Source organism: Hemitrygon akajei, chromosome 31, assembly GCF_048418815.1.
Source record: "Hemitrygon akajei chromosome 31, sHemAka1.3, whole genome shotgun sequence".
Taxonomy (NCBI): Eukaryota; Metazoa; Chordata; class Chondrichthyes; order Myliobatiformes; family Dasyatidae; genus Hemitrygon; species Hemitrygon akajei.
The window spans coordinates 23,574,736-23,600,053 of NC_133154.1; the positions used below are offsets into that span (position 1 = coordinate 23,574,736).

General features: G+C 43.6%; 1 long non-coding RNA gene across 2 annotated transcripts in view; it reads left to right on the plus strand.

Annotated features, from left to right (window-relative positions):
* Positions 1–25,318, plus strand: part of LOC140719063 (uncharacterized) — an 88,529-nt gene that overhangs the window by 40,357 nt on the left and 22,854 nt on the right. The window lies entirely within an intron of this gene.

Consider the following 25,318-nt stretch of genomic DNA (forward strand, 5'->3'; position numbering starts at 1 on the left):
TGGCATAGGCAATGAATGAAGAAATATCTGAGGTATAGAGAAATGGAACAGTTATCGTGGGGGACTTTAACTTGCCCATAAATTGGGTGAATCAAGTTGGTCAAGGCAGTCTTGAGGCGAACTTCATATAATATATCCAAGATGGCTTTCTTGAACAGCATGTTACTGAACTTACAAGGGAACGTGCTATCTTAGATCTGGTCCTGTGCAATGAGACAGGTAAAATTAGTGAACTTATAGTTAGGGATCCTCTTGGAAAGAGTGATCACAGCATGATTGAGTTTCACATACAAATGTAGGGTGCAATAGCTCAATCTAAAACCAGTGTTTTATGCCTGAACAATGGAGACTACAATGGGATGAGGGAGGATTTGGGAACACAGGCTATATGTTGGGATGGTTGAGGGACAGTGGAAGACTTTCAAAGAGATTTTCCACAGTGCTCAACAAAAGTATATTCCAGCTAAAAGTAAGGACAGTAAGGGTAGGGAGAGCCAGTCTTGGATAACTAAGGAAATAAAAGAAGACATCAAACTAAAAGCTCGTGCATACAAAGTCACCAAGAGAAGTGGGAAACTGGAAGATCGGGAGAACTTTAAAAAGCAATGAAGAATCAATAAGTGAGCAATAAAGAAAGGGAAGGTAGACTATGAACATAACTAGCACAAAATATAAAAATGGACAGTAAAACTCTTTATAATTATATAAAGCAGAAAAAGATGGCCAAAGTAAATGTGAGTCCCTGGAGGACAGGAAAGGGGGATTCATATTGGGTAATGAGGAAATGGCCAAAGTTTTGACAGAATATTTTGAGTCGGTCTTCATGGTGGAGGACACATCTAACATACCAAAGAGAGATGATATGGATGCGATGGGAGGTGAGGACCTCGATATGATAGCTATCACTACAAAGGTAGTGCTGAGCACACTTGTGGGCCTTGAAGATAGATAAGGTCCCAGGTCCTGATGGAATGCATCCCAGGGACTGAAAGAAATGGCAGAAGTTGTAGTAGAGCCTTTGGTGATAATTTACTACAATTCTCTGCACTCCGGGCGGGTCCCGGCAGATTGGAAGGTGGCAAATGTCACGCCACTGTTTTAAAGAAGGATAGGCAAAAGGCTGGTAACTATAGGCCAATTAGTTTAACACCTGTAGTTGGGAAAATGCTTGAAAATTCAGCGTGGATTCAGTAAAGACAAAGAAATGGCAGATGAGATACAATGTTGAGAAATGTACGGCTGTACATTTTGGAAGAAGAAACTATCAGGCAAATTATTATTTAGATGGGGGGAAAATTCAAAAATCAGAAGTGCAAAGGGACTTGGGGGTCCTAGTGCAGGATACCCTAAAGGTTAACCACCAGGTTGGATCGGCAGTAGGGAAAGCGAATGCTATGTTGGCATTCATTTCAAGAGGAATAGTGTATAAGAGTAAGGAGGTGTTGATGAGGCTCTATGGGGCACTGGTGAGACCCCATTTGGAATACTGTGTGCAGTTTTGGGCCCCCTATCTTAGGAAAGGATGTGCTGATGTTGGAGAGAGTTCAGAGAAGATTCACAAGGATGATTTCTGGAATGCAGGGACTAACATAAGAGGAGCGTTTGTCGGCTCTTGGATTGTATTCATTAGAGTATAGAAGAATGAGAGAGGATCTCATAGAAACATTTCAAATGTTGAAAGGGTTGGACAGAGTAGATGTGGAAAGGCTGTTTCCCTTGGTGGGTGAGTCCAGGACAAGAGGTCACAATCTTAGAATTAGAGGATACCCATTTAAAACAGAGATGAGGAGAAATTTTTTCAGTCAGAGGGTCGTAGATTTATGGAATTCATTGCCACATACAGCTGTGGAGGCCCAATCATTGAGAGTTTTTAAGGAGGAGGTTGAAAGGTATCTAATTAGTCAGGGTATCAAGGGATATGGGAAAAAAGCTGGAAATTGGAACTAGACGGGAGAATAGTTTAGCTCATGGTGGAGTGGCGGAGCAGACACGATGGGCAGAATGGCCTACTTCTGCTCCTTTGTCTTGTGATCTTGTGAAGACAGATCCTGTTTGACAAACGTACTGGAGTTCTTTAAGGATATAATGAGCACAGTGGATAGAGGGAACAGATGGATGTTATTCACCTGGATTTCTAGAAGGTATTGATAAGGTGCCGCATAAAAGACTTATCCATAGATAAAGACGCATAGAGTTGGGGGTGATGTATTAGCATTGATAGAGGATTGATTAACTAATAGAAAGCAGGGAGTTGGGATACATGGGTGTTACTCTGGTTGGCAATCAGTGGCGAGCGGTGTGTCACAGGAGTCGGTGCTGGGTCCGCAACTGTTCACAATATACATTAACGATCTGGAAGAGGGGACCGAGTGTAGTGTATCTAAATTTGCTGATGACACTAAATTGAGTGGAAAAGCAAATTGTGCAGAAGGTACGGAGAGCCTGCAGAGAGATATAGATGGGTTAAGTGAGTGGGCAAGGGTCTGGCAGATGGAGTACAATGTTGGTAAATGCGAGGTCATCCACTTTGGAAGGAAAAAAATGGAAAAGCAGATTATTATCTCAATTGTAAGAAATTGCGGCATGCTGCTGTGCAGAGGGACTTGGGAGTGCCTGTGCATGAATCACAAAAGGTTGGTTTGCAGGTGCAGCAGGCGATCAGGAAGGCAAATGGGATGTCGGCCTTCATTGCTAAAGGGATTGAATTTAAGAGCAGGGAGGTTATGCTGCAACTATACAGGGTACTGGTGAGGCCGCACCTGGAGTACTGCATACAGTTCTGGTCTCCTTACTTGAGGAAGGATATACTGACTTTGGAGGTGGTGCAGAGGAGGTTCACCAGGTTGATTCCAGAGATCAGGAGGTTAGAATATAAGGACAGATTGAGTTGCCTGGGACTGCACTTGCTAGAATTCCAGAAGAATAAGAGGAAATCTTACAGAAACATATAGAATTATGAAAGGGATCAATAAGATAGAGGCAGGAAAGTTGTTTCCACTGGTAGGTGAGACTAGAACGAAGGGACGTAGCCTTAAGATCCAGAGGAGTAGATTTAGGACGGAGATGAGGAGGAACTGCTTTTCCCAGAGAGTGGTGACTCTGTGAAATTCTCTGCACAATGAAGCAGTGAAGTCTACCTCAGTAAATATATCTAAGACGAGGTTGGATAGATTTTTGCTTAGCAGGGGGCATTAAGGGTTATGGGGAAAAGGCAGGTAGGTGGAGATGAGTCCAAGGCCACATTAGCCATGATCCTATTGAATGGCAGAGCAGGCTCGATGGGCCAGATGGCCTACTCCTGCTCCTATTTCTTATGGAAAACTACGCACAAAGAAAGACTGACCAACAACCAATATGTAAAAAGAGAGAAACTGTGCAAATACAAAAAATAATAATGATAATAAATAAGTAAATAAATAAATAATACTGAGTACATCAGTTCTGGAACCGTAGAAAACCTACAGCACAATACAGGCCCTTCAGCTGACAATGTTGTGCCAAACATGTACTTACTTTAGAAATTACCTTGGGTTCCCATAGCCCTCTATTTTTCCAAGCTCTATTTACCTGTCCAGGAGCCTCTTAAAAGACCCTATTGTATCCACCTCCATCTCAGTCACTGGCAGCCCATTCCACGCACTCACCACTCTCTATGTAAAAAACATACCCCGATATCTCTTCTGTACCTTCGTCCAAGCACCTTAAAACTGTGCCCTCTCGTGCTAGCCATTCCAGCCCCGGGAAAAAGCCTCTGACCGTCCACACCTCTCATCATCTTATACACCTCTAACAGGTCACCTCTCGTCCTCTGTCTCTCCAAGGAGAAAAAGCCAAGATCACAACCTATTCAGGCAACATCTTTGTAAATCTCCTCTGCATCCTTTCTATACTTTCCACATCCTTCCTGTAGTGAGGTAACCAGAATTGAGCACAGTATTCCAAGTGGGGTCTGACCAGGGTCCTATAGAGGTGCAACATTACCTCTCAGCTCTTGAACTCAATCCCTCAGTTGAGGAAGGCCAATGCACCGTATGCCTTCTGAACCACAGAGTCAACCTGCGTAGCACCTTTGAGTATCCTATGGACTTGGACCCCAAGATCCCTCTGATCTTCCACGCTGCCTAAAGTCTTACAATTAATACTATATTTTGCCATCATATTTGACCTACCAAAATGAACCACCTCACATTTATCTGGATTGAACTCCATCTGCCACTTCTCAGCCCAGTTTTGCATCCTACCAATGTCCTGCTGTAACGTCTGACAGCCCTCCACACTATCCACAACACCCCCAACCTATGTGTCATCAGCAAATTTACTAACCCATACCACTTCCTCACCCAGGTCATTTATAAAAATCACAAAGATTTTGGATCTTTGTGATTCTGGATCCATAAAGCAAGGTCCCATCGGATCCCATGCCTTACTCTCTCAATAAGCCTTGCATGGGGTACCTTATCAAATGCCTTGCTGAAATCCATACACACTACATCTACTGCTCTACCTTCTGAGGTGAGAGTGTCCTACCTCTGAGGATGTTTAGTCGCATACTCAGAAAATTCAATCAGGCTCGTAAGGCATGACCTGCCTTTGATAAAGCTATGCTGACTATTCCTAATCATATTATGCCTCTCCAAATGTTCATAAATCCTGCCTCTCAGGATCTTCTCACTCAACTTACCAACCACTGATGTAAGACTCACTGGTCTATAATTTTCTGGGCTATCCCTACTCCCTTTCTTGAATAATGGAACAACATCTGCAACCCTCCAATCCTCTGGAATCTCTCCTGTCCCCATTGATGATGCAAAGATCATTGCCAGAGGCTCAGCAGTCTCCACCTTCACCTCTCATAGTAGCCTGGGTTATATCTCGTCTGATCCCGGTCACTTATTCAATTTGATGCTTTCCTAAAGCTCTAGCACATCCTCTTTCTTAATGTCTATATGTTCAAACTTTTCAGTCCACGTAAGACATCTCTACAATCGCCAAAGTCCTTTTCTGTAGTGAATACATTCACTAAGTACCTCAGCTATCTCCTCCAGTTCCATACACACTTTTCAATTGTCACACTTGATTGGTCCTATTCTCTCACGTCTTATCCTCTTGCTCTTCACATACTTGTAGAATGCCTTAGGGTTTTCCTTAATCCTGCTTGCCAAGGCCTTCTCATGGCTCCTTCTGGCTCTCCTAATTTCATTCTTAAGCTCCTTCCTGTTAGCCTTATAATTTTCTTGATCTCTATCATTGCCTAGTTTTTTGAACCTTTCTATGGTAAATGGTAAAGGAGATAGAATTGTGATAATTATCTCCAAAATTCTTTCTGACTGAGAGACCTGACACTTGATCAGGTTCATTTCCCAAAACCAGATCAAGTACAGCCTCTCCTCTTGTGCGCTTATGTACATATTGTGTCAGGAAACCTTCCTCAACACACCTAATAAACTCCTCCCCATCTAAACCCCTTGCTTTAGGGAGATGTCAATCAATATTGGGGAAATTAAAATCTCCCACCACAACAACCCTGTTACTATTACACCTTTCCAGAATTTGTCTCCCTATCTGCTCCTCAATGTCCCGGTTACTATTGGGTGGTCAATAAAAAACTCCCAGTAGATTTATTGACCCCTTCCTATTCCTAACTTCCAGCCACAGAGACTCAGTAGACAATCCCTCCATGACTTCCTCCTTTTCTGCAGCCGTGACACTACCTCTGATCAGCAATGCCACGCCCCCACCTCTTTTGCCTCCCTCCCTGTCCCTTCTGAACCATCTAAAGCCTGGCACTCTATGTAGCCATTCCTGAGCCATCCAAGTCTCTGTAATGGCCACAACATCATAGATCCAAGTACTGATCCACGCTCTAAACTCATCTGCTTTGTTCATGATACTCCTTGTGTTAAAATAGACACACCTCAAACCATCGGTCTGAGTCACCTGCCTATCCTCCCTCTCACACTGTCTATAAGCTTTCTCGATTTCTGAGCAAACTGCCCTTTACTCTGTCTCTTCAGTTCGGTTCTCACCCCCCCAGCAATCTTAGCTTAAGCTCTCCCCAATAGCCTTAGCAAACCTCCCTGCCAGGATATTGTCTGCCTTGGATTCAAGTGCAACCCATCCTTTTTGTACAGGTCACTCCTGCCCCAAAAGAGGTCCCAATGATCCAGAAATCTGAATCCCTGCCCCCTGCTTCAATCCCTCAGCCACGCATTTATCCTCCACCTCATTCTATTCCTATACTCACTGTCACGTGGCACAGGCAATAATTCCAAGATTACTACCTTTGAGAACCTGCTTCTCAACTTCCTTCCTAACTCCCTGTAGTCTGTTTTCATGACCTCCTCCCTTTTCCTACCTATGCTATTGGTACCAATATGTACTATGACCTCTGGCTTTTCACCTTCCCATTTCAGGATGCAGTGGACACAATCAGAAACCTCCTGGACCCTGGCACCTGAAGAGTGCTTGAGAGTGGTCTGTAGGTTGTAGAGTCCTTGAGAGAGAGAGAGTCTGTAGGTTGTGGAATTAGATCAGAGTTGAGGTGAGTGAAGTTATCCACCCTGGTTCTGATGGCTGTAGTGTAATAACTGTCCCTGAAGCTGTTGGTGTGGCTCCTGTACCTCCCGCCCAATGGTATTAGTGAGAAGTGGGCCTGGCCTGGATGATGGGGGTCTTCGGTGATGGATGATGGGTGAATAGGATTTGGTGCAAATTTTCAAGGGAGTAAAAGCAATGGGCAAATTTGGCTTCAGCCCCCCTTCCTTTCATGTCCTAATCAAGGGTCTGCGCCAGAAGCGTTCCCTCCACTCGACTTGCTGAGTTCTTCCAGCATTCCTTATTATTAGTAGTAGAGATTGAGCACAGTAACAGGCCCTTCTGGCCCAAGGAGACTGTGCCACCTGATTACACCCATGTGACAATTTAACCTACTAACCCCTCATCTTTGGACTGTGGGAGGAAACCGGAGCACCTAAAGGAAACCCATGCAGTCACAGAGAGAACATACAGACTCCTTACTCCTTAAGAACAGTTGACAATTTTGCCTTTTTTCCCCCTCCACACCTCCCTCCCGCCTTGCTTTCTAGTCCTAATGGAGGATCTGTTCCTGAAACATCGACTGCTTATTGACCTCCGTAGATACTGCCTGTCTCGCTGAGCTCCTCCGGCATTGTCTGTGTGTAGAGACCGGCAAAATTACAGTAGTCAGTTTACCCCTCTGACCTAGCATTTGGATGCAGGAGAAAACGGGAGCACCTGGCAGAAACACCCGTGGTCCCAGGGAGAACGTGTGTAGACAGCACCCGAGGCGTGGATTGAACTCAAGTAACTGGAACTGTGAGGCAGTCATTGTGTCGCTGTGACCAGCTGGGCTTGCTTATGCGGGAGGAGCTGGAGATGCTGCGATTGTTCTCTGACAGACTGACAGACATACTTTATTGATCCCGAGGGAAATTGGGTTTTGTTACAGTCGCAACAACCAAGAATAGTGTAGAAATATAGCAATATAAAACTATAAATAATTAAATAATAATGAGTAAATTATTCCAAGTGGAAACAAGTCCAGGACCAGCCTATTGACTGACACTCTGAGGGAGGAGTTGTAAAGTTTGATGGCCACAGGCAGGAATGACTTCCTATGACGCTCAGTGTTGCATCTCGGTGGAATGAGGTGAGAAAATGTTCGTCAGCATTTTAATATGGGTACTCAGAATTCCTACAGAACCAGGGTTGATAGGGTAATAGAGAGTTGCAGAGTTATTTCATTTATTTTTATCTTTAATGAATGATACAGCGTGGAACAGGCCCATCTGCCCCAATGAGCCGTGTTGCCTAGCAATCCATCTATTTAACCCTGGCCTAATCACAGGACAATTTACAATGACCAATTAACCTACTAACCATTTATACAGCATGTAAACAGATCCTTCAGCTTCAGACTATGCTGACCATTATGTCTCATTTATGCTTGTCCCATTTGGCCCATAACCTTCTAAACCTTTCTAATCCACAAGCCTGTCCAATTTCTTTTAGCAGTCCTGAATTTTATGAACACTACCTTGGCATTCCTTTTTACATTCTATTTAATTGTTTTGCAATTCATAGTCTTTTTTTCTGAATCAGGTTTATTATCACCAGCATGTGTCGCGAAATTCGTTAACTTAGCAGTAGCAGTTCAATCAATGCAATACATAATATCGAGAAAAGTATATAAATTACAGTACTGTATACATATATTGAATAGATTAAAATCGTGCAAAAACCAGGAACAATATATATTTAAAAAATGAACACAAGAAAATCTGCAAATGCTGGAAATTCCTGGACACTGTCTGGTATGGGGGGTAGTGTGGGGCTACTGCACAGGATGGGAAGAAGAGGGTTGTAAATGTAGTCAGTTCTATCTTGGGTATTAGCCTACAAAGTACCCAGGACATCTTCAGGGAGCGGTGTCTCGGAAAGTCTGCGTCCATTATTAAGGGCCCAGGACATACCCTTATCTCACTGTTACCATCAGGTAGGAGGTACAGAAGCCTGAAGGCACACACTCAGCGATTCAGGAACAGCTTCTTCCCCCCTGCCATTCGATTTCTAAATGGACATTGAACCCTTGACCAACATGTCAAGGGTTCAAAGGGAAAGGATCATGGGACGAGAGGCCTAGGGAGAAAGAAAGGGGGAGGGGAGCACCAGAGGGAGATGGAAAACAGGCAAAGAGTGATGGGCAGAGAGAAATTTAAAAAAGGAGGGTGGAGAAATAAATAAATCAGGGATGGGGAAAGAAGGGGAGGAGGGGCATTAATGGAAGTTAGAGAAATCAATGTTCATGCCATCAGGTTGGAGGCTACCCAGGCGGAATATCTGTCTTCTCCTATCATTTCGGATTTCCCCCTCCCCCTCCTACTTTCAAATCTCTTATTATCTTTTCTTTCAGTTAGTCCTAATGAAGGGTCTTGGCCTGAAACATCAACAGTGCTTCTTCCTATAGATGCTGCCTGGCCTGCTGCGTTCCACCAGCATTTTGTGTGTGTTTATTAAAAAAGTGAGGTAGTGTTCAAGGGTTCAATGTCCATTTAGGAATTGAATGGCAGAAGGGAAGAAGCTGTTCCTGAATCGTTGAGTGTGTGCCTTCAGGCTTCTGTACCTCCTACCTGATGGTAACCGTGAGAAAAGGGCATGTCCTGGGTGCTCCCTTTCTGAGACACCGCTCCTTGAAGATGTCCTGGGTACTTTGTAGGCTAGGACCCAAGATGGAGCTGATTACATTTACAACCCTCTTCTTCCTGTCCTGTGCAGTAGCCCCACAACCCCCCCCCCATACCAGACAGTGTCAGAATGCCCTCCACAGTATATCTATAGACGTTTTGTGTTTAGACTGTACTTTTATCACAAGGTAACAAACCTCACTTTGAAATAAAGCAATGATAATAACCCTGATTCTGAATACCTGCCTCAGCCACTTCCTCGGGCAGCTCTTTCTATACACTGACCACCCTCTGGGGTGGAAAAAGTTGCCCGGCAGGTTCCGATTAAATCTCTCCCCTTTCACTTGAAACTTTGCTCTTTAGTTCTTGAATCCCCAACCGTAGAAAAAAGACTGAGTGCCTGGATGAAAGAAAAAATGGAGGGCTATGTGGTACGGAAGAGTTAGAGCATAGAACATAAAATACTACAGCACAGTACAGGTCCTTTGGCCCACAATGGTTTTTTTTTTCTTTCATCCATGTGTCTACCTAACAAGGCTGGCGCATGGCCAAGTGGTTAAGGCGTTCATCTAGTTATCTGAAGGTCACTGGTTCGAGCCTTGGCTGAGGCTGCGTGTGTGTCCTTGAGCAAGGCACTTAACCACACATTGCTCTGCGACAACACCGGTGCCAAGCTGTATGGATCCTAATGCCCTTCCTTGGACAACATCGGTGGTGTGGAGAGGGGAAGGCCTGCAGCTTGGGCAACTGCCGGTCTTCCATAATAAAAAAATACCTTGCCCAGGCTTGCGCCCTGGAAACTTTCCAAGGTGCAAATCCATGTTCTATCGAGACTACCTAACAGCTTCTTAGATGTATCTCCCTGTACCACCACTAACGGCAGGGAGTTCCAAGCACCCCCGACTCTGTGTGAAAAAACTTCCCTCAAACATCAATAGACAATAGGTGCAGGAGTAGGCCATTCTGCCCTTTGAGCCAGCACCACCATTCAATGTGATCATGGCTGATCATCCAAAATCAGTACCCCGTTCCTGCCTTCTCCCCATATCCCTTCACTCTGCTATCTTTAAGAGCTCTATCTAGCTCTTTCTTGAAAGCATCCAGAGAATTGGCCTCCTCTGCCTTCTGAGGCAGAGCATTCCATAGATCCACAACTCTCTGGGTGAAAAAGTTTTTCCTCAACTCTATTCTAAATGGCCTACCCCTTATTCTTAAATGGTGGCCTCTGGTTCTGGACTCCCCTAACATCGGGAACATTTTTCCTGCCTCTAGCATGTCCAATCCCTTAATAATCTTATATGTTTCAATCATATAATATCTCATTTTTACTATGCACTGTACCAGCAGTTATGGTCGAAATGACAATAAAAGTTGACTTGACGACTTGACTTGACTTGAGATCCCCTCTCATCCTTCTAAATTCCAGTGCATACAAGCCCAGTCACTCCAATCTTTCAACATATGTCAGTCCCGCCATCCTGGCGGGAATTAACCTCATGAACCTACACTGCACTCCCTCAATAGCAAAAATGTCCTTCCTCAAATTTGGAGACCAAAACTGCACACGATACTCCAGGTGTGGTCTCACCAGGGCCCTGTACAACTGCAGAAGGACCTCTTTTCTCCTATACTCAGCTCCCCTTGTTATGAAGGCCAACATGCCATTAGCTTTCTTCACTGGCAATATCCCCCTATACTTTCCTCCAATCACCTTAAAATTATGTCCCCTGGTATTAGCCATTTCCACCCTGGGAAAAGTCTCTCTCTGTCCACTATTTCACCAGCCAGTTGTTACGGCTTAAATAGCCCTGGCCCTTGATGCTGGACATAGATAAAATGATGGTTTTCAAAGGAGAATTGTGTGTGCTGGAATGAAAACACAATGCAAGTCTAACTATAGTGCTCCTTGAGTAAGCTGGAGCAGATACATTGGATTGAATGGGCTCTCTCTGAGCTCTAACATAATACAAAATCTGCAGCGAAGAGAATTAATGATTACATCCAAGGCTAGACGGAAATTCTGTTTACTAGGATGGTTTTTATTTAATGAATTAGGAGTGAAAGAGAATAAAAATAAACATAAGGCTTGTCAATGCAAGATTTCTCGGGAGACTGGCTTTGTGTTAATGTTACAGCACTGTTCCTAATGCTCACTGTCTAACGTTGAAGAATATTTCCATGGAGCTACAAGTAGAAGCAACATCATTTCTGGGGACAAACATGCCACATAAGAAATAGACATGTAGTTTTTTTTTATCATTGCAGTACATTCCTGGCAAGGATATATCTGTCATCCCTGCCCCTCTCTAAAGAGGCACCAATTAAATACAAAAGATACACACTTGGTGGCCATTTTATGAGGTACCTTCTATGCCTAATAAAGTTGCCACTGAGTATATGTTGGTGGTCTTCTGCTGCTGCAGCCCAACCACTTCAAGGTTCGACGTGGTGTGTGTACAGATATGCCTTCTCCGTGGATTGTCACCTTGTCGCGGTGGAGAAGCTTGTGTGATCCTGAGATCCCGAGAGCGATGCCCTCCGGAGCTATGCTCCTGGTAGGGTCACCCATGGCGGTAAGGTCGAGGGTGAGGTCCCTGACAAAGAACAATCCAACCAAGACCTCAACGGTGGAACGAGCGGATGAAGTTACTTCGAACTCAACGGCTGTGAAGGCGGATGAAGGCTACAACAAACCCATCAGCTCCAATCGTCGTGGTTTCCATGCCACTGGAATCAGTTGGTTGATTTGTGAAGTATCGTGTGCTTCTTGGAGTGCAATATCAAGTACACATTAAACAAATACATGCACAGGCATCTTCACTCTGTGGAAGCGGAATGAAGACCATCATCCTCGACCTCAAAGGATAGCCACGGCGATGACAGATATGCTGTTCTGCATGCCACTGTAGCAATGTCTGGTTAGCTAACAATACTGTTAGCTTGAAACATTCTGGCTGACCTCTCATTAACAAGGTGTTTTCCTCCACAGAACTGTCATTTCTTTGTTTTTTGCACCATTCTTTGAAAACTCTAGAGGCTGTTGTGCATGAAAATCCGAGGAGATCAGCAGTTTTAAATATACTCTAACCACCCCATCTGGCACCAACAACCATTCCACGGCCAAAGCCACTCAAATCACATTTCTTCCTCATTCTGATGTTTGGCCTGGACAACAACTGAACCTCTTGACCCTGTCTGCATGCTTTTATGCATTGAGTTGCTGCCACATGATTGGCTGATTAGATGTTTGCATTAATGAATAGGTGTACGTACAGGTGTACCTAATCAAGAGACCACTCATTGTATATGTGAAATGAATCCTTTATATACTTCTCTGAGGATTATCAGCTTGCCCTGTGAGCAATGCTGTCTGGAGTTTAGCTGTCTGGTGCTTAGCCCCTGGTCCAGACAAAGAGCGATCCAACCAAGACCGCAGTAGTAGAAACTGTGGAAGATGATGACACATCACTATGGCAGTGAAGGATGCAGTAGTGAAGGGTCCCCAGTCATCCGGCACTCCATGCTTCTAGACCTTGACACTGATCTGTCAAGGACCATGTGGTGGCTGCCCATGCATCAGCCTTCCTGTGTTAAACAAAGTCACGCATAGGCATTCTCCATTAAGGAAATCTGCCCTAATATCCTGATTACTTGGATCCCAGTTCAGCCTCTACAGCCACCTGAGTACCCTCCAATAGACAACCCCTTCAGGAGACTATCATACTCGACTTGAGTGATCGAATTATGAAACCAGCGAGGCTGATTTTCCATATTTTCCTTCCTATTCTCCACACCCATTGTAGTTCTTCCATCAACTGAGTTTATCTGGCTTAATTCTTCTCTATGAATTCCAAATTCTCTGGCCTTTAGATATTTTTCCTTGTCTTATATCTCATAGTTTCTCTCTTTATGAGAGGGTTTAAATTAAGGCCATTGGACCATAAAATAGACAATAGACAATAGGTGTAGGCCATTTGGCCCTTCGAGCCAGCACCGCCATTCAATGTGATCATGGCTGATCATCCACTATCAGTACCCCGTTCCTGCCTTCTCCCCATATCCCTTGACTCCACTATCTTTAAAAGCTCTATCTACTCTTCCTTGAAAGCATCCAGAGAATTAGCCTCCACTGCCTTCCGAGGCAGAGCATTCCATAGATCCACAACTCTCTGGGTGAAGAAGTTTTTCCTCAACTTCGTTCTAAGTGGCCTACCCCTTATTCTTAAACTGTGGCCTCTGGTTCTGGACTCCCCCAACATCAGGAACATGTTTCCTGCCTCTAGCGTGTCCAATCCCTTAATAGATAGATAGATAGATAGATAGATAGATAGATAGATACTTTATTCATCCCCATGGGGAAATTCAACATTTTTTCCAATGTCCCATACACTTGTTGTAGCAAAACTAATTACATACAATACTTAACTCAGTAAAAATATGATATGCATCTAAATCACTCTCTCCAAAAGCATTAATAATAGCTTTTAAAAAGTTCTTAAGTAGTTTACTTAAATACATTAAATACAATCAACCCGGGCACTTTAACATATCTTACTCCTGGCGATTGAATTGTAAAGCCTAATGGCATTGGGGAGTATTGACCTCTTCATCCTGTCTGAGGAGCATTGTATCGATAGCAGCCTGTTGCTGAAACTGCTTCTCTGTCTCTGGATGGTGCTATGTAGAGGATGTTCAGGGTTTTCCATAATTGACCGTAGCCTACTCAGCGCCCTTCGCTCAGCTACCGATGTTATACTCTCCAGTACTTTGCCCACAACAGAGCCCGCCTTCCTTTCCAGCTTATTAAGACGTGAGGCGTCCCTCTTCTTAATGCTGCCTCCCCAACACGCCACCACAAAGAAGAGGGCGCTCTCCACAACTGACCTATAGAACATCTTCAGCATCTCACTACAGACATTGAATGACGCCAACCTTCTAAGGAAGTACAGTCGACTCTGTGCCTTCCTGCACAAGGCATCTGTGTTGGCAGTCCAGTCTAGCTTCTCGTCTAACTGTACTCCCAGATACTTGTAGGTCTTAACCTGCTCCACACATTCTCCATTAATGATCACTGGCTCCATATGAGGCCTAGATCTCCTAAAGTCCACCACCATCTCCTTGGTCTTGGTGATATTGAGACGCAGGTAGTTTGAGTTGCACCATATCACAAAGTCCTGTATCAGTTTCCTATACTCCTCCTCCTGTCCATTCCTGACACACCCCACTATGGCCGTGTCATCAGCGAACTTCTGCACATGGCAGGACTCCGAGTTATATTGGAAGTCTGATGTGTACAGGGTGAACAGGACCGGAGAGAGCACGGTCCCCTGCGGCGCTCCTGTGCTGCTGACCACCGTGTCAGACCTACAGTCTCCCAACTGCACATACTGAGGTCTATCTGTCAAGTAGTCCACTATCCAATCCACCATGTGAGAGTCTACTCCCATCTCCGTTAGTTTGTGCCTTAAGATCTTGGGCTGGATGGTGTTAAAGGCACTAGAGAAGTCCAGGAATGTAATCCTCACAGCACCACTGACCCCATCTAGGTGAGAGAGGGATTTGTGCAGCAAATACGTGATAGCATCCTCCACTCCCACCTTCTCCTTATACGCAAACTGAAGAGGATCCCGGGCATGCCTGGTTTGTGGCCTCAGATTCTGTATTATCAGCCGTACAATCAGATCCCCTCTCATCCTTCTAAATTCCAGTGTATAATACAGTAAAATATAAAATACAGTAATACAGTAAAATATAGGAGTAGAATTAGGCCATTTGGCCCATTGAGTCTGTTCTGTCATTCCATCATGACTGATTTATCATTCCCCCTCAACCCCATTGTCATGCTTCCTCCCTGTAACCTTTGACACCCTTACTAATCAGTAGCCTATCAACCTGCACTGTAAATAAACCCAGTGACTTGCACTCCACAGCCATTAGTGGCAATTAAATCCACAGATTCATGTATGGGACATTGGAAAAAAGTTGAATTTCCCCATGGGGATGAATAAAGTATCTATCTATCTATCTATCTATCTATCCTTCTGGCTGCAGCAATTCCTCCTCATCTCTGTTTTAAAGGGACATCCTTGTATTCTGAAGTTGTGCCCTCTGCGCCTAGACTTCTTCACGATAAGAAACATCGTCTCCATATCCTCTCTGTCTAGGCTTTTCAACATTTGACAGGTTTAAGTGATATCTTCCCCACCCCCATTCTCTACACTCCGGGAAGTTCAGGCCGAGAGCTATCAAACGCTTCTCATACATTAACCCTTTCATTCCTGCTATCACTCTCGTGAACCCTGCAGTTGAAAATGACCAGGTTAGCTCTATCGCCCTGTTTGCCCCCTGCACAAAGTTATTTCTTGTACTCTTTCTTCCTGTCCCTTCAAATCTCCAAAACTTAGCCAACTTCCACACTTTACTCTGCTTTCTGTTTTTCCTTGTACTAACTCAATGAACTGGTGTAATGAAATGATCTCTGTGGATGGCATTCAAAACAGTGTGCTTCAATGATAATAATAAACTATTTTACCAATTTACCAACCTGATTCACTTTCAAGAACTCTACAGTTCATATCCTTAATATTATTTATTATAATAATAATTATTGCTTTTTATATTTGCACATTTACCTTCTTTTGTACATCAGCTGTTTGTCAGTCTTTCTGTTCCAGGGTTCTGATGTTTCAGATGTGATAGAGGCAGAGGGATGAAGGGTGGGGGGGGGGTGGCTTTGCTAGTCAGGGAAAATATTACAGCAGTGCTTCGGCAGGACAGATTAGAGGGCTTGTCTACTGAGGCCATATGGGTGGAGTGAGAAACAGGAAAGGTGTGACCACATTAATAGGGTTGTATTATAGACCACTCAATAGTCAGCGAGAATTAAAGGAGCAAATCTGCAGAGAGATAACAGACAACTGCAGGAGGCAGAAAGTTGTGATTGTAGGGGATTTTAATTTTCCACACATTGATTGGGACTCCCATACTGTTAAAGGTCTAGATGGGTTACAGTTTGTAAAATGTGTTCAAGAAAGTTTTCTAAATCAATATATACATGTACAAACTAGGGAGGATGCAATATCAGATCTCCTATTAGGAAATGAGTTAGGATAGGAGACGGAAGCATCTGTAGGGGAACACTTTGGTTCCAGTGATCATAATGTCATTAATTTCAACTTGATCATGGATAAAGATAGATCTGGTCCTCGGGTTGAAGTTCTAAACTGGAAAAAGGCCAAATTTGAAGAAATGAGAAAGGATCTAAAAAGTGTAGAAGTGTAGGTATTGATAGTAGATGATCAGCCATGATCTCAGAATGGCGGTACAGGCTCAAAGGGCCGAATGGTCTACTTCTGCACCTATTGTCAATTGTCTATTGGGACAGGTTGTTCTCTGGCAAGGATGTGTTTTGTAAGTGGGAGGCCTTCAAAGGAGAAATTTTGAGAGTGCAGAGTTTGTATGTTCCTGTCAGGGTTAAAGGCAAAATGAATAAGAATAAGGAACCTTGGTTCTCGAGGGATATTGGAACTCTGATAAAGAAGAAGAGAGAGATGTATAACATGTATAGGCAACAGGGAGGAAATAAGATGCTTGAGGAGTATAAAAAGAGTAAGAAAATACTTAAGAAAGAAATCAGGAGGGCTAAAAGAAGACATGAGGTTGCTTTGGCAGTCAGGGTGAAGGATAATCCTAAGAGCTTCTACAGGTATGTTAAGAGCAAAAGGATAGTAAGGGATAAAATTGGTCCTCTTGAAGATCAGAGTGGTCGGCTATGTATGGAACCAAAAGAAATGGGAGAGATATTAAATGGGTTTTTTGCATCTGTATTTATTAAGGAAACTGGAATGGAGTCTATGGAAACAAGGCAAACAAGTAGAGAGGTCATGGAACATACAGATTAAAGAGGAGGAGGTGCTTGCTGTCTTGAGGCAAATCAGAGTAGATAAATCCCCAGAACCTGACAGGGTATTCCCTCGGAACTTGAAGGAGACTAGTGTTGAAATTGCAGGGGCCCTGTCAGAAATATTTAAAATGTTGATATCCACAGGCCAGGTGCCAGAGGATTGGAGGGTAGCTCATGTAGTTCTGTTGTTTAAAAAAGGCTCAAAAAGTAAGCCGGGAAATTATAGTCCGGTAAGTTTGAAATTGGTAGTAGGTAAATTATTGGAAGGAATACTAAGAGATAGGATCTATAAGTATTTGGATAGACAGGGGCTTATTAGAAAAAGTCAGCATGGCTTTGGGCATGGTAGGTCATGTTTAACCAATCTATTAGAGTTTTTCAAGGAAGTTACCAGGAAAGTAGATGAAAGGAAGGCAGTGGATGTTGTATACATGGACTTCAGTAAGGCCTTTGACAAGGTCCCACATGGGAGGTTAGTTAGGAAGATTCAGTCGCTGGGTATACATGGAGAGGTAGTAAATTGGATTAGACATTGGCTCAATGGAAGAAGCCAGAGAGTGGTAGTGGAGGATTGCTACTCTGAGTGGAGGCCTGTGACTAGTGGTGTGCCACAGGGATCAGTGCTGGGTCCATTGTAATTTGTCATCTATATCAATGATCTGGATGATAATGTGGCAAATTGGATCAGCAAATTTGCTGATGATACAAAGATTGGAGGTGCAGTGGACAGTGAGGAAGGTTTTCAAAGCTTGCAGAGGGATTTGGACCAGCTGGAGGAAAGGGGTGAAAAATGGCAGATGGAGTTTAATACAGACAAGTGTGAGGTATTGCACTTCGGAAGGTCAAACCAAGGTAGAACATACAAGGTAAATGTAGGACACTGATGAGTGCAGTAGAACAGAGGGATCTGGGAGTGGGAGTACAGATACATAATTCCCCAAAAGTGGCATCACAGGTGGATAGGGTTGTAAAGAGAGCTTTTGGTACATTGGCCTTTGTAAATCAAAGTATTGAGTATAAGAGTTGGAATGTAATGGTGAGGTTGTATAAGACATTGGTGAGACCGAGTTTGGAGTATTGTGTGCAGGTTTGGTCACCTAATTACAGGAAGGATATTAATAAGGTTGAGAGAGTGCAGAGAAGATTTACAAGGATGTTGCCGGGACTTGAGAAACTGAGTTACAGAGAAAGGTTGAATAGGTTAGGACTTTATTCCCTGGAGCGTAGGAGAATGAGGGGTGATTTGATAGAGATGTATAAAATTATAATGGGTATAGATAGAGTGAATGCAAGCAGGCTTTTTCCACTGAGGCTTGGGGGAAAAAAAAATAAGTCATGGGTTAAGGGTGAAGGGGGAAAAGTTTAAAGGGAACATTGGGGGGGCTTCTTCACGCAGAGAGTGGTGGGAGTGTGGAATGAACTGCCAGATGAAGTGGTGAGTGCAGGCTCACTTTTAACATTTAAGAAAAACTTGGACTGGTACATGGATGAGAGGGGTATGGAGGGATATGGCCCAGGTGCAGGTCAGTGGGACTAGGCAGAAAAATGGTTTGGCACAGCCAAGAAGGGCCAAAGGGCCTGTTTCTGTGCTGTAATGTTCTATGGTTCTGTGGTTCTATGTGTAGTTTTTCATTTAATGTATTGTGCTTCTTTGTTCTACTGTAAATGCCTATAAGAAAATTAATCTCAGGGTAGCATATAGTAACATGTACAGTGCCTATAAAAAGTATTCACCCGCCTTGGAAGTTTTCATGTTTTATTGTTTTACAAAATTGAATCACAGGGGACTTAACTTTGGTTTTTTTGACTCTGGTCAACAGAAAAAGACTCCTTCATGTCACAGTGAAAACAGGTCTCTACAAAGTGATCTAAATTAAAACACAAAATAATTGATTGCATAAGTATTCATCCCCTTCAAGTCACCATTTAGTAGATGCACCTTTGGCAGTAATTATAGCCTTAAGTCTGTGTGAATAGGTCTCTATCAGCTTTGTACAACTGAACACTGCAATTTTTCCCCATTCTTTACAAAACTGCTCAAGCTCTGTCAGATTGCATGGGGATCATGAGTGAGCAGCTTTTCAAGTCCAGCCACAAATTCTCAAATGGTTTGTCATCTAGACTATTACTTGACACTCCAGGACATTACACTTTGTTGCTTTTAAGCCATTCCTACGCAGCTTTGTCTCTATGCCGAAGGTCATTGTCTTGCAGGAAAACAAATCTTCTCCCAAGTCACCGTTCTCTTGCAGACTGCATCAGGTTTTCCTCCAGGATTTCCCTGTATTTCGCTGCATTAATTTTACCCTCTACCTTCACAAGCCGTCCAGGGCCTGCTGCAGTGAAGCATCCCCACAGCATGAAGCAACCACTACCACGCTTCACGGTAGGGATGGGGTGTTTTTGATGATGTGTGGTGTTTGGTTTACATTGAGTCTGATGGCCAAAAAGTTCAATTTTGGTTTCAGCGGATCATAGAACCTTCTTCCAGCTGACCTCAGAGTCTCCAACGTGCCTTCTGGCAAACTCTGTCTGAGATTTTATGTGAGCTTTTTCCAGCAGTGGCTTTCTCTTTGCCACTCTCCGATAAATGTGACTGGTGAGGTACCCAGCAGTTGTTGTATGAGCAGTCTCTCCCATCTCAGCCACTGAAGCTTGTAACTCCCCCAGAGTTGTCATAGTGTCCTCCCTCACTAGTTTCCTTCTTGCATGATCGTTCAGTTTCTGGGGACAGCCTGTTCTAGGCAGATTGACAGCCGTGCCATATACTTCCCAATTCTTGACGATTGACTTAACTGTACTCCAAGGGATATTCAGTGACAGAAATTTTCTTGTATCCATCCGACTTGCACTTTTCAATAACCTTTTTTTCCGGAGTTGTTCGGAGTGTTCTTTTGCCTTCATGCTGTAGTTACTGACTCACCAGCAGTTGGATCTTCCACATATATATATATCTCTGACTCTCCGTCTTGTTTTATGGCAGTTGGCACCCAGCTTAATGGTGCATTACCACCACCTTCTGCTCCGGAGTATGTGATAGACTCACATTCTAAATCCCTTCACTCAATCGCACACACACACATACCCTAACCTACACTTTATCCTCCCCATCCTAGTACCCTATTTCTGTTTATCCATCATATCCTATAAAAAACTCCTGTACCCCTTAAGAAAGCTAAAAATACCCTAACCTGTGTTCTCTCACCCATGCCCACCAACCCTTTTAATGTGAATTCCTGCATCCCCAATTCGCTTAGATTAATTCTCATCATCTCTCTCTGTATCCCATACTTCCTGCAACTCAGAACTACATGTTCTACTGACTCCTCTTCCTGACATTCCTCACACAGTCCTGTCTGGTGTTTCCCTATCAATTTCAATGTTTGGTTTAGTGCACAGTGCCCCAGCCTTAACCTAGTCCACACAGTTTCCTCTCTTCTGTATCCACTGTCTACCCTAGTACCTGTAACACTCTTTTGTATTTGATAGAAATGCCTCCCTTTCCCCTCCCTGTCTCATCTTTCTTGCCACATTTGGTTGAGTTTTTCCCAGATTACACACTTAACCTCTGCTTTACTGATACTAATGTGCATTTCTATATTTTCTTTCTTTAATGCCCTCTTTGCCAACTCATCCACCCTCTCATTCCCCTTCACCCCTACATGAGCTGGAACCCATAGAAATTTAACCTGACCTCCCTGATTTGCAGCTCTTGTGACTGACTGAAGGACTTCATAAAGTACATCTTGCTGACTGTTTGAGTGAAAAGACCTTAAACTTGCTAGAACTGAGGATGAATCTGAGCATATCAACGCTTTGACTAGTCTAGCTTTCTCCACCCAACGCAACGCAACCAACACTGCCAGCATCTCCACTGTATACACCGCTAACTTATCAGATGTTCTTCAGCTGATTGCAATTGCTTTTGCTGGTATAGCCACCCCAAACCCTGTCACTCCTGTTTCAGGTTCCTTAGCACCATCTGTATAGACCTAAGCATAATCACTATACTTTTCCATCACATGACAGTTAAATGCACTTACCAAATCAGTTTTATATTTTCCTTTCCTTTTTACCTCTAACAAATGCCAGTCTATGTCAGGCCATACCAGCTTTCATGGAGCTACAACCGGATAAACTACTGAAGGACTTACCCTTAGATCAAACACTCCACATTCTTTAGTAATATCATTCCCTACCCAAATAAAGTTATCCCTCTGAAACCTCCCATTCTCCCAGCACTCCTGCAACACTTCTTTAGCAGGGTGAGAATCATTGTGCCCCTGCAAATTAACCCAGTAGTTTGCCATCAATTGCTTCCTTCTTAATTCCAAAGGCATTACTCCCATTTCTACCTGCAGGGCTGATACTGGTGATGTTTTAAAAGCCCCACTGCACGCTCTCAAAACCTGAGCCTGAATCACATCCAGTTTCCTTATAAGAGACCTAGCTGCTGATCCATATGCTACACTTCCATAATCCAACACAGATCTTACTAAAGCCACATACATTCTCTTCAGATACAGGTGTATTTTTACTACCATCAATTGAAACACCTTGACTGCACACGGTGATCTCCATTTAACTAATTATGTGACTTCTAAACCCAATTGGCTGCACCAGTGATGATTTGGTGTGCTTTAGGTTATACAACTATAATTAATTTAGATCACTTTGGAGAGAGATGTTTTCATTTTGACGCGAAAGAGTCTTTTTCTGTTGATCAGCGTCAAAAAAGCTAAATTAAATCCACTGTGATTCAATGTTGTAAAACAATAAAACGTGAAAACTTTCGGGGGGGGGTGAATGCTTTTTATAGAAACTGTATGTACTTTGATAATAGATTTACTTTGAACTTTAAACAGCTCTGTACTGGCAGAGTGTACTCTCTCCAACTGCCTGTGCAGTTAGAGTAGGGCTTTCTTCATTCACCCTACCTGTGTACAGTTTGGTTACCCTGTTGTAGGAAAGATGTAGCTAAAATGGAAGGAGTGTAGAAAAGGTTTATATGAAAGTTGCCAGGACTCAGGGATTCAGTAAAAAAGAGAGAGGCTGACCAGAATGAGGGACAAAATAAAGAAATGCTTAAAAATTATGAGAGGCGTAGATAAGGCGATGGTAACAGTCTTCCCCAGGGTAGGAGAGTATGACAAGGGGCATAAGTTTGGGTGAGAGGGGTGAGATTTAAAAGGTACTGGAGGAGGAACTTATTCATGCAGAGGAAGCTGAGTATATAGAACTCAGAGGAAGAGGTTGAGGCAGGTACAATAGTATTTAAGAATACGACAAACTGAACAGGTATTTTGCATCAGTCTTCACTGAGGAAGACACTAGCAGTATGCTAGCTGTGCTTCAGGAAGCTGAAAGGTCTGAAGGTAGAAAAGTCACCTGAATTGGATGGTCTACATCTCAGAATAAAAAGATGTCGATTTAGAGTGTAGATGAGGTGGAATTTGTTTAGCCAGAGGGTGGTGAATCTGTGGAATTTGTTTAGCCAGAGGATGGTGAATCTGTGGAATTTGTTGCCACAGACAGCTGTGGAAGCCAAGTCTTTATGTATATTTAAGGCAGAGGTTGATAGATTCTTGATTAGTCAAGGCCTTAAGGGATACGAGAAGATGGCAGGAGATTGGGGCTGAGAGGGAAATGAATCAGCCATGATGAAATGCCGGAGCCGATTCGATGGGCTGAATGGCCTAATTCTGCTCCAATGCCTTATGGTCTTGTGGTCTAAGAAGTGACTGGATAAGCACAAGAAGGGACAGAGCTTAGAGAGATACGGGTCGAATAGAGGGAATCAGGACAAGCTGGCTGGGCACCATTGTCAGCACGGATAGGTGGGGCTGAAGGGCCTGTTGTCCTGCTGTATTGCTCGATGACTCGGTGACTCTATCTATGTCCATCATGATTTCCAACACTTCCATCAGGTCACCCTTCGTTGCCCTTCTGTAATGAATAAAGTCTTGCCCTGCTCAACCTCCTGTGCAGCTCAATCCTACGCAGATCTTGTGAATGTTTTCCGTTTGATTTACCAAGAGAGAAATCTGGAGAAAAGCAGGGGAGACAGAACTGGGGGGGGTTGGGGTTGGAAAGTGAAGGATTGAAAAGGCTGTAAGGTGCTATGTTTGTACAGAGATGGAACTGATGAGTCTATGGAAAGATACCGTGATATTTAATGAAAAATAAAGGTACAGGCACAAGCATAAGATTCTGCAGATGCTGGAAATCCAGATCAACTCATGCAAAATGCTGAAGGGAGTCAGCAGTTCAGGCAGCACCTACCGACAGGGAATAAATAGTCAACGTTTCAGGCCAAGACCCTGGGAAAAAGCCAGAATAAGAAGATGCCGGGGAGGGGGGTGGAATTCAAGCGGGTGGATGATAGGTGAGACCAGGTGAGACGGAAGGTGGTTTGTTGGAGTGTCAGGGTGAACTGAGAAGCTGGGAGGTGATTGGTGGAAGGGACTGAAGACGGAAGAATCTGATAGGAGAGGAGTGTGGACCGTGGGAGAGAGAAAAGGAGGAGGAGAACCAGAGGGTGGTGATGGGCAGCTGAGAAGACAAGGGGTGAGAGGAGAACCAGAGTGGGGAATGGAAAAAGAGAGAAGGGGGAGGGGAAGTTAGAACAATGAATATTTATTCCATCAGGTTGAAGACTACCCAAACGGAAAACGAGGTGTTGCTCCTCCAACCTAAGAGATGCCTCGTCAGGGCCTTTCCGCTTCACTCTTCCTGAGAAGGAATTCTCAACTCCTTGCCTGGTGTGGTCTTCCTCTGACTCCAGCCAACCAGTGTCGTTGACTCTTAATGGTTTCTTCTGTTCAGGGGAAAATTGTGGGCAATTAATTCCAAATGTAGAATTAAAAGTCATGACCTCCTGATGATGGAGGATAACCCAAATTGTTAAATTCAATGTTCAAAGTACATTTATCATCAACACATGCATTCTGTGTACAACACCGAGATTCATCTCCTTACGGGCATCCACAAAACAAAATAAGCCGGTAAAACCCTTCCAAAAAGAGAACCGTCGAACAGCGAATGTGCAGAAAAAACGCCAATCGCGCAAACAATAAAAGTAAGCAAATAACATTCAGAGTTGAAGTTCACGGTCACGAAGCCAGTCGCAGCCGACCCAGGAGCCTGGTAGCTGCAGGCCGCAGCCTCAGTTCAGCACAGAGACGAGTAAACGTCGTGGAGCAGTGCGATGAACACTGGCCGTTCCTTCCCTCCGGCCCCGACCAGATGCCATTAATTGATAGCACAGCCCGATCAATCGACTTCCTATCGGATGGATCGATCAGTTATAAAGGTCAAGCTCTATCCACAAGGTATCGCGAAACTAAATAAATCTCACTGTGCGGACCTGGCATCTGAGTGAGCATTCAGACAGTACATTTAAAGCCGTCTGCTAAAGAACGTGAGGATAGAAGAGGAGAAATTCAGCTTCAGTGACACTTGTGGCTTAATGGTGGCACTCTGTCCTTAATCAGAGTCAGTGAATAAAGATTAAGATAAATTAAAGGCAACACAAGTGAATCTGCAGATGCTGGAAATAAATAAAAAGACAAAATGCTGGCAGAACTCAGCAGGCCAGACAGCATCTATGGGAGGAGGTAGTGATGACTTTTCGGGCCGAAACCCTTCATCAGGAGGGTCAATCACCTTCATCAGGCCAATCACCTTTCCAGCTCTTAGCTGCACCCCACCCCCTCCTGATGAAGGGTTTCAGCCCGAAACGTCATCACTACCTCCTCCCATAGATGCTGTCTGGCCTGCTGAGTTCTGCCAGCATTTTGTGTTTTTACAAAGATAAATTAGATTAATTATCAAAGTATACTGTATATAATGTCACCATATACTACCTTGAGATTCATTTTCTTGCAGGCCTTTACAGGAAAATAAAGAAATACAACAGAATTTATGAAAACCTAAACATATAGAAAAACTGACAAACAACCAATGTGTAAAAGGTGACAAATTGTGCAAATAATTAATAAACAAACACACACAGCACTACTCTGTGCAAACATCCCGGGCACGTGTAAAATAATTTGTAAAGTGGCGATGCTTTTAAAAATACAGTAATGAAATGAAAAGTTTATAAATATTTTTAAAGATACTATAAAAAGCAGTTAACAGTAAAATCTAAATCAGATCAATATTTGGTGTGACCGCCATTTGCCTTTAAAACTGGATCAATTCTCTTAGG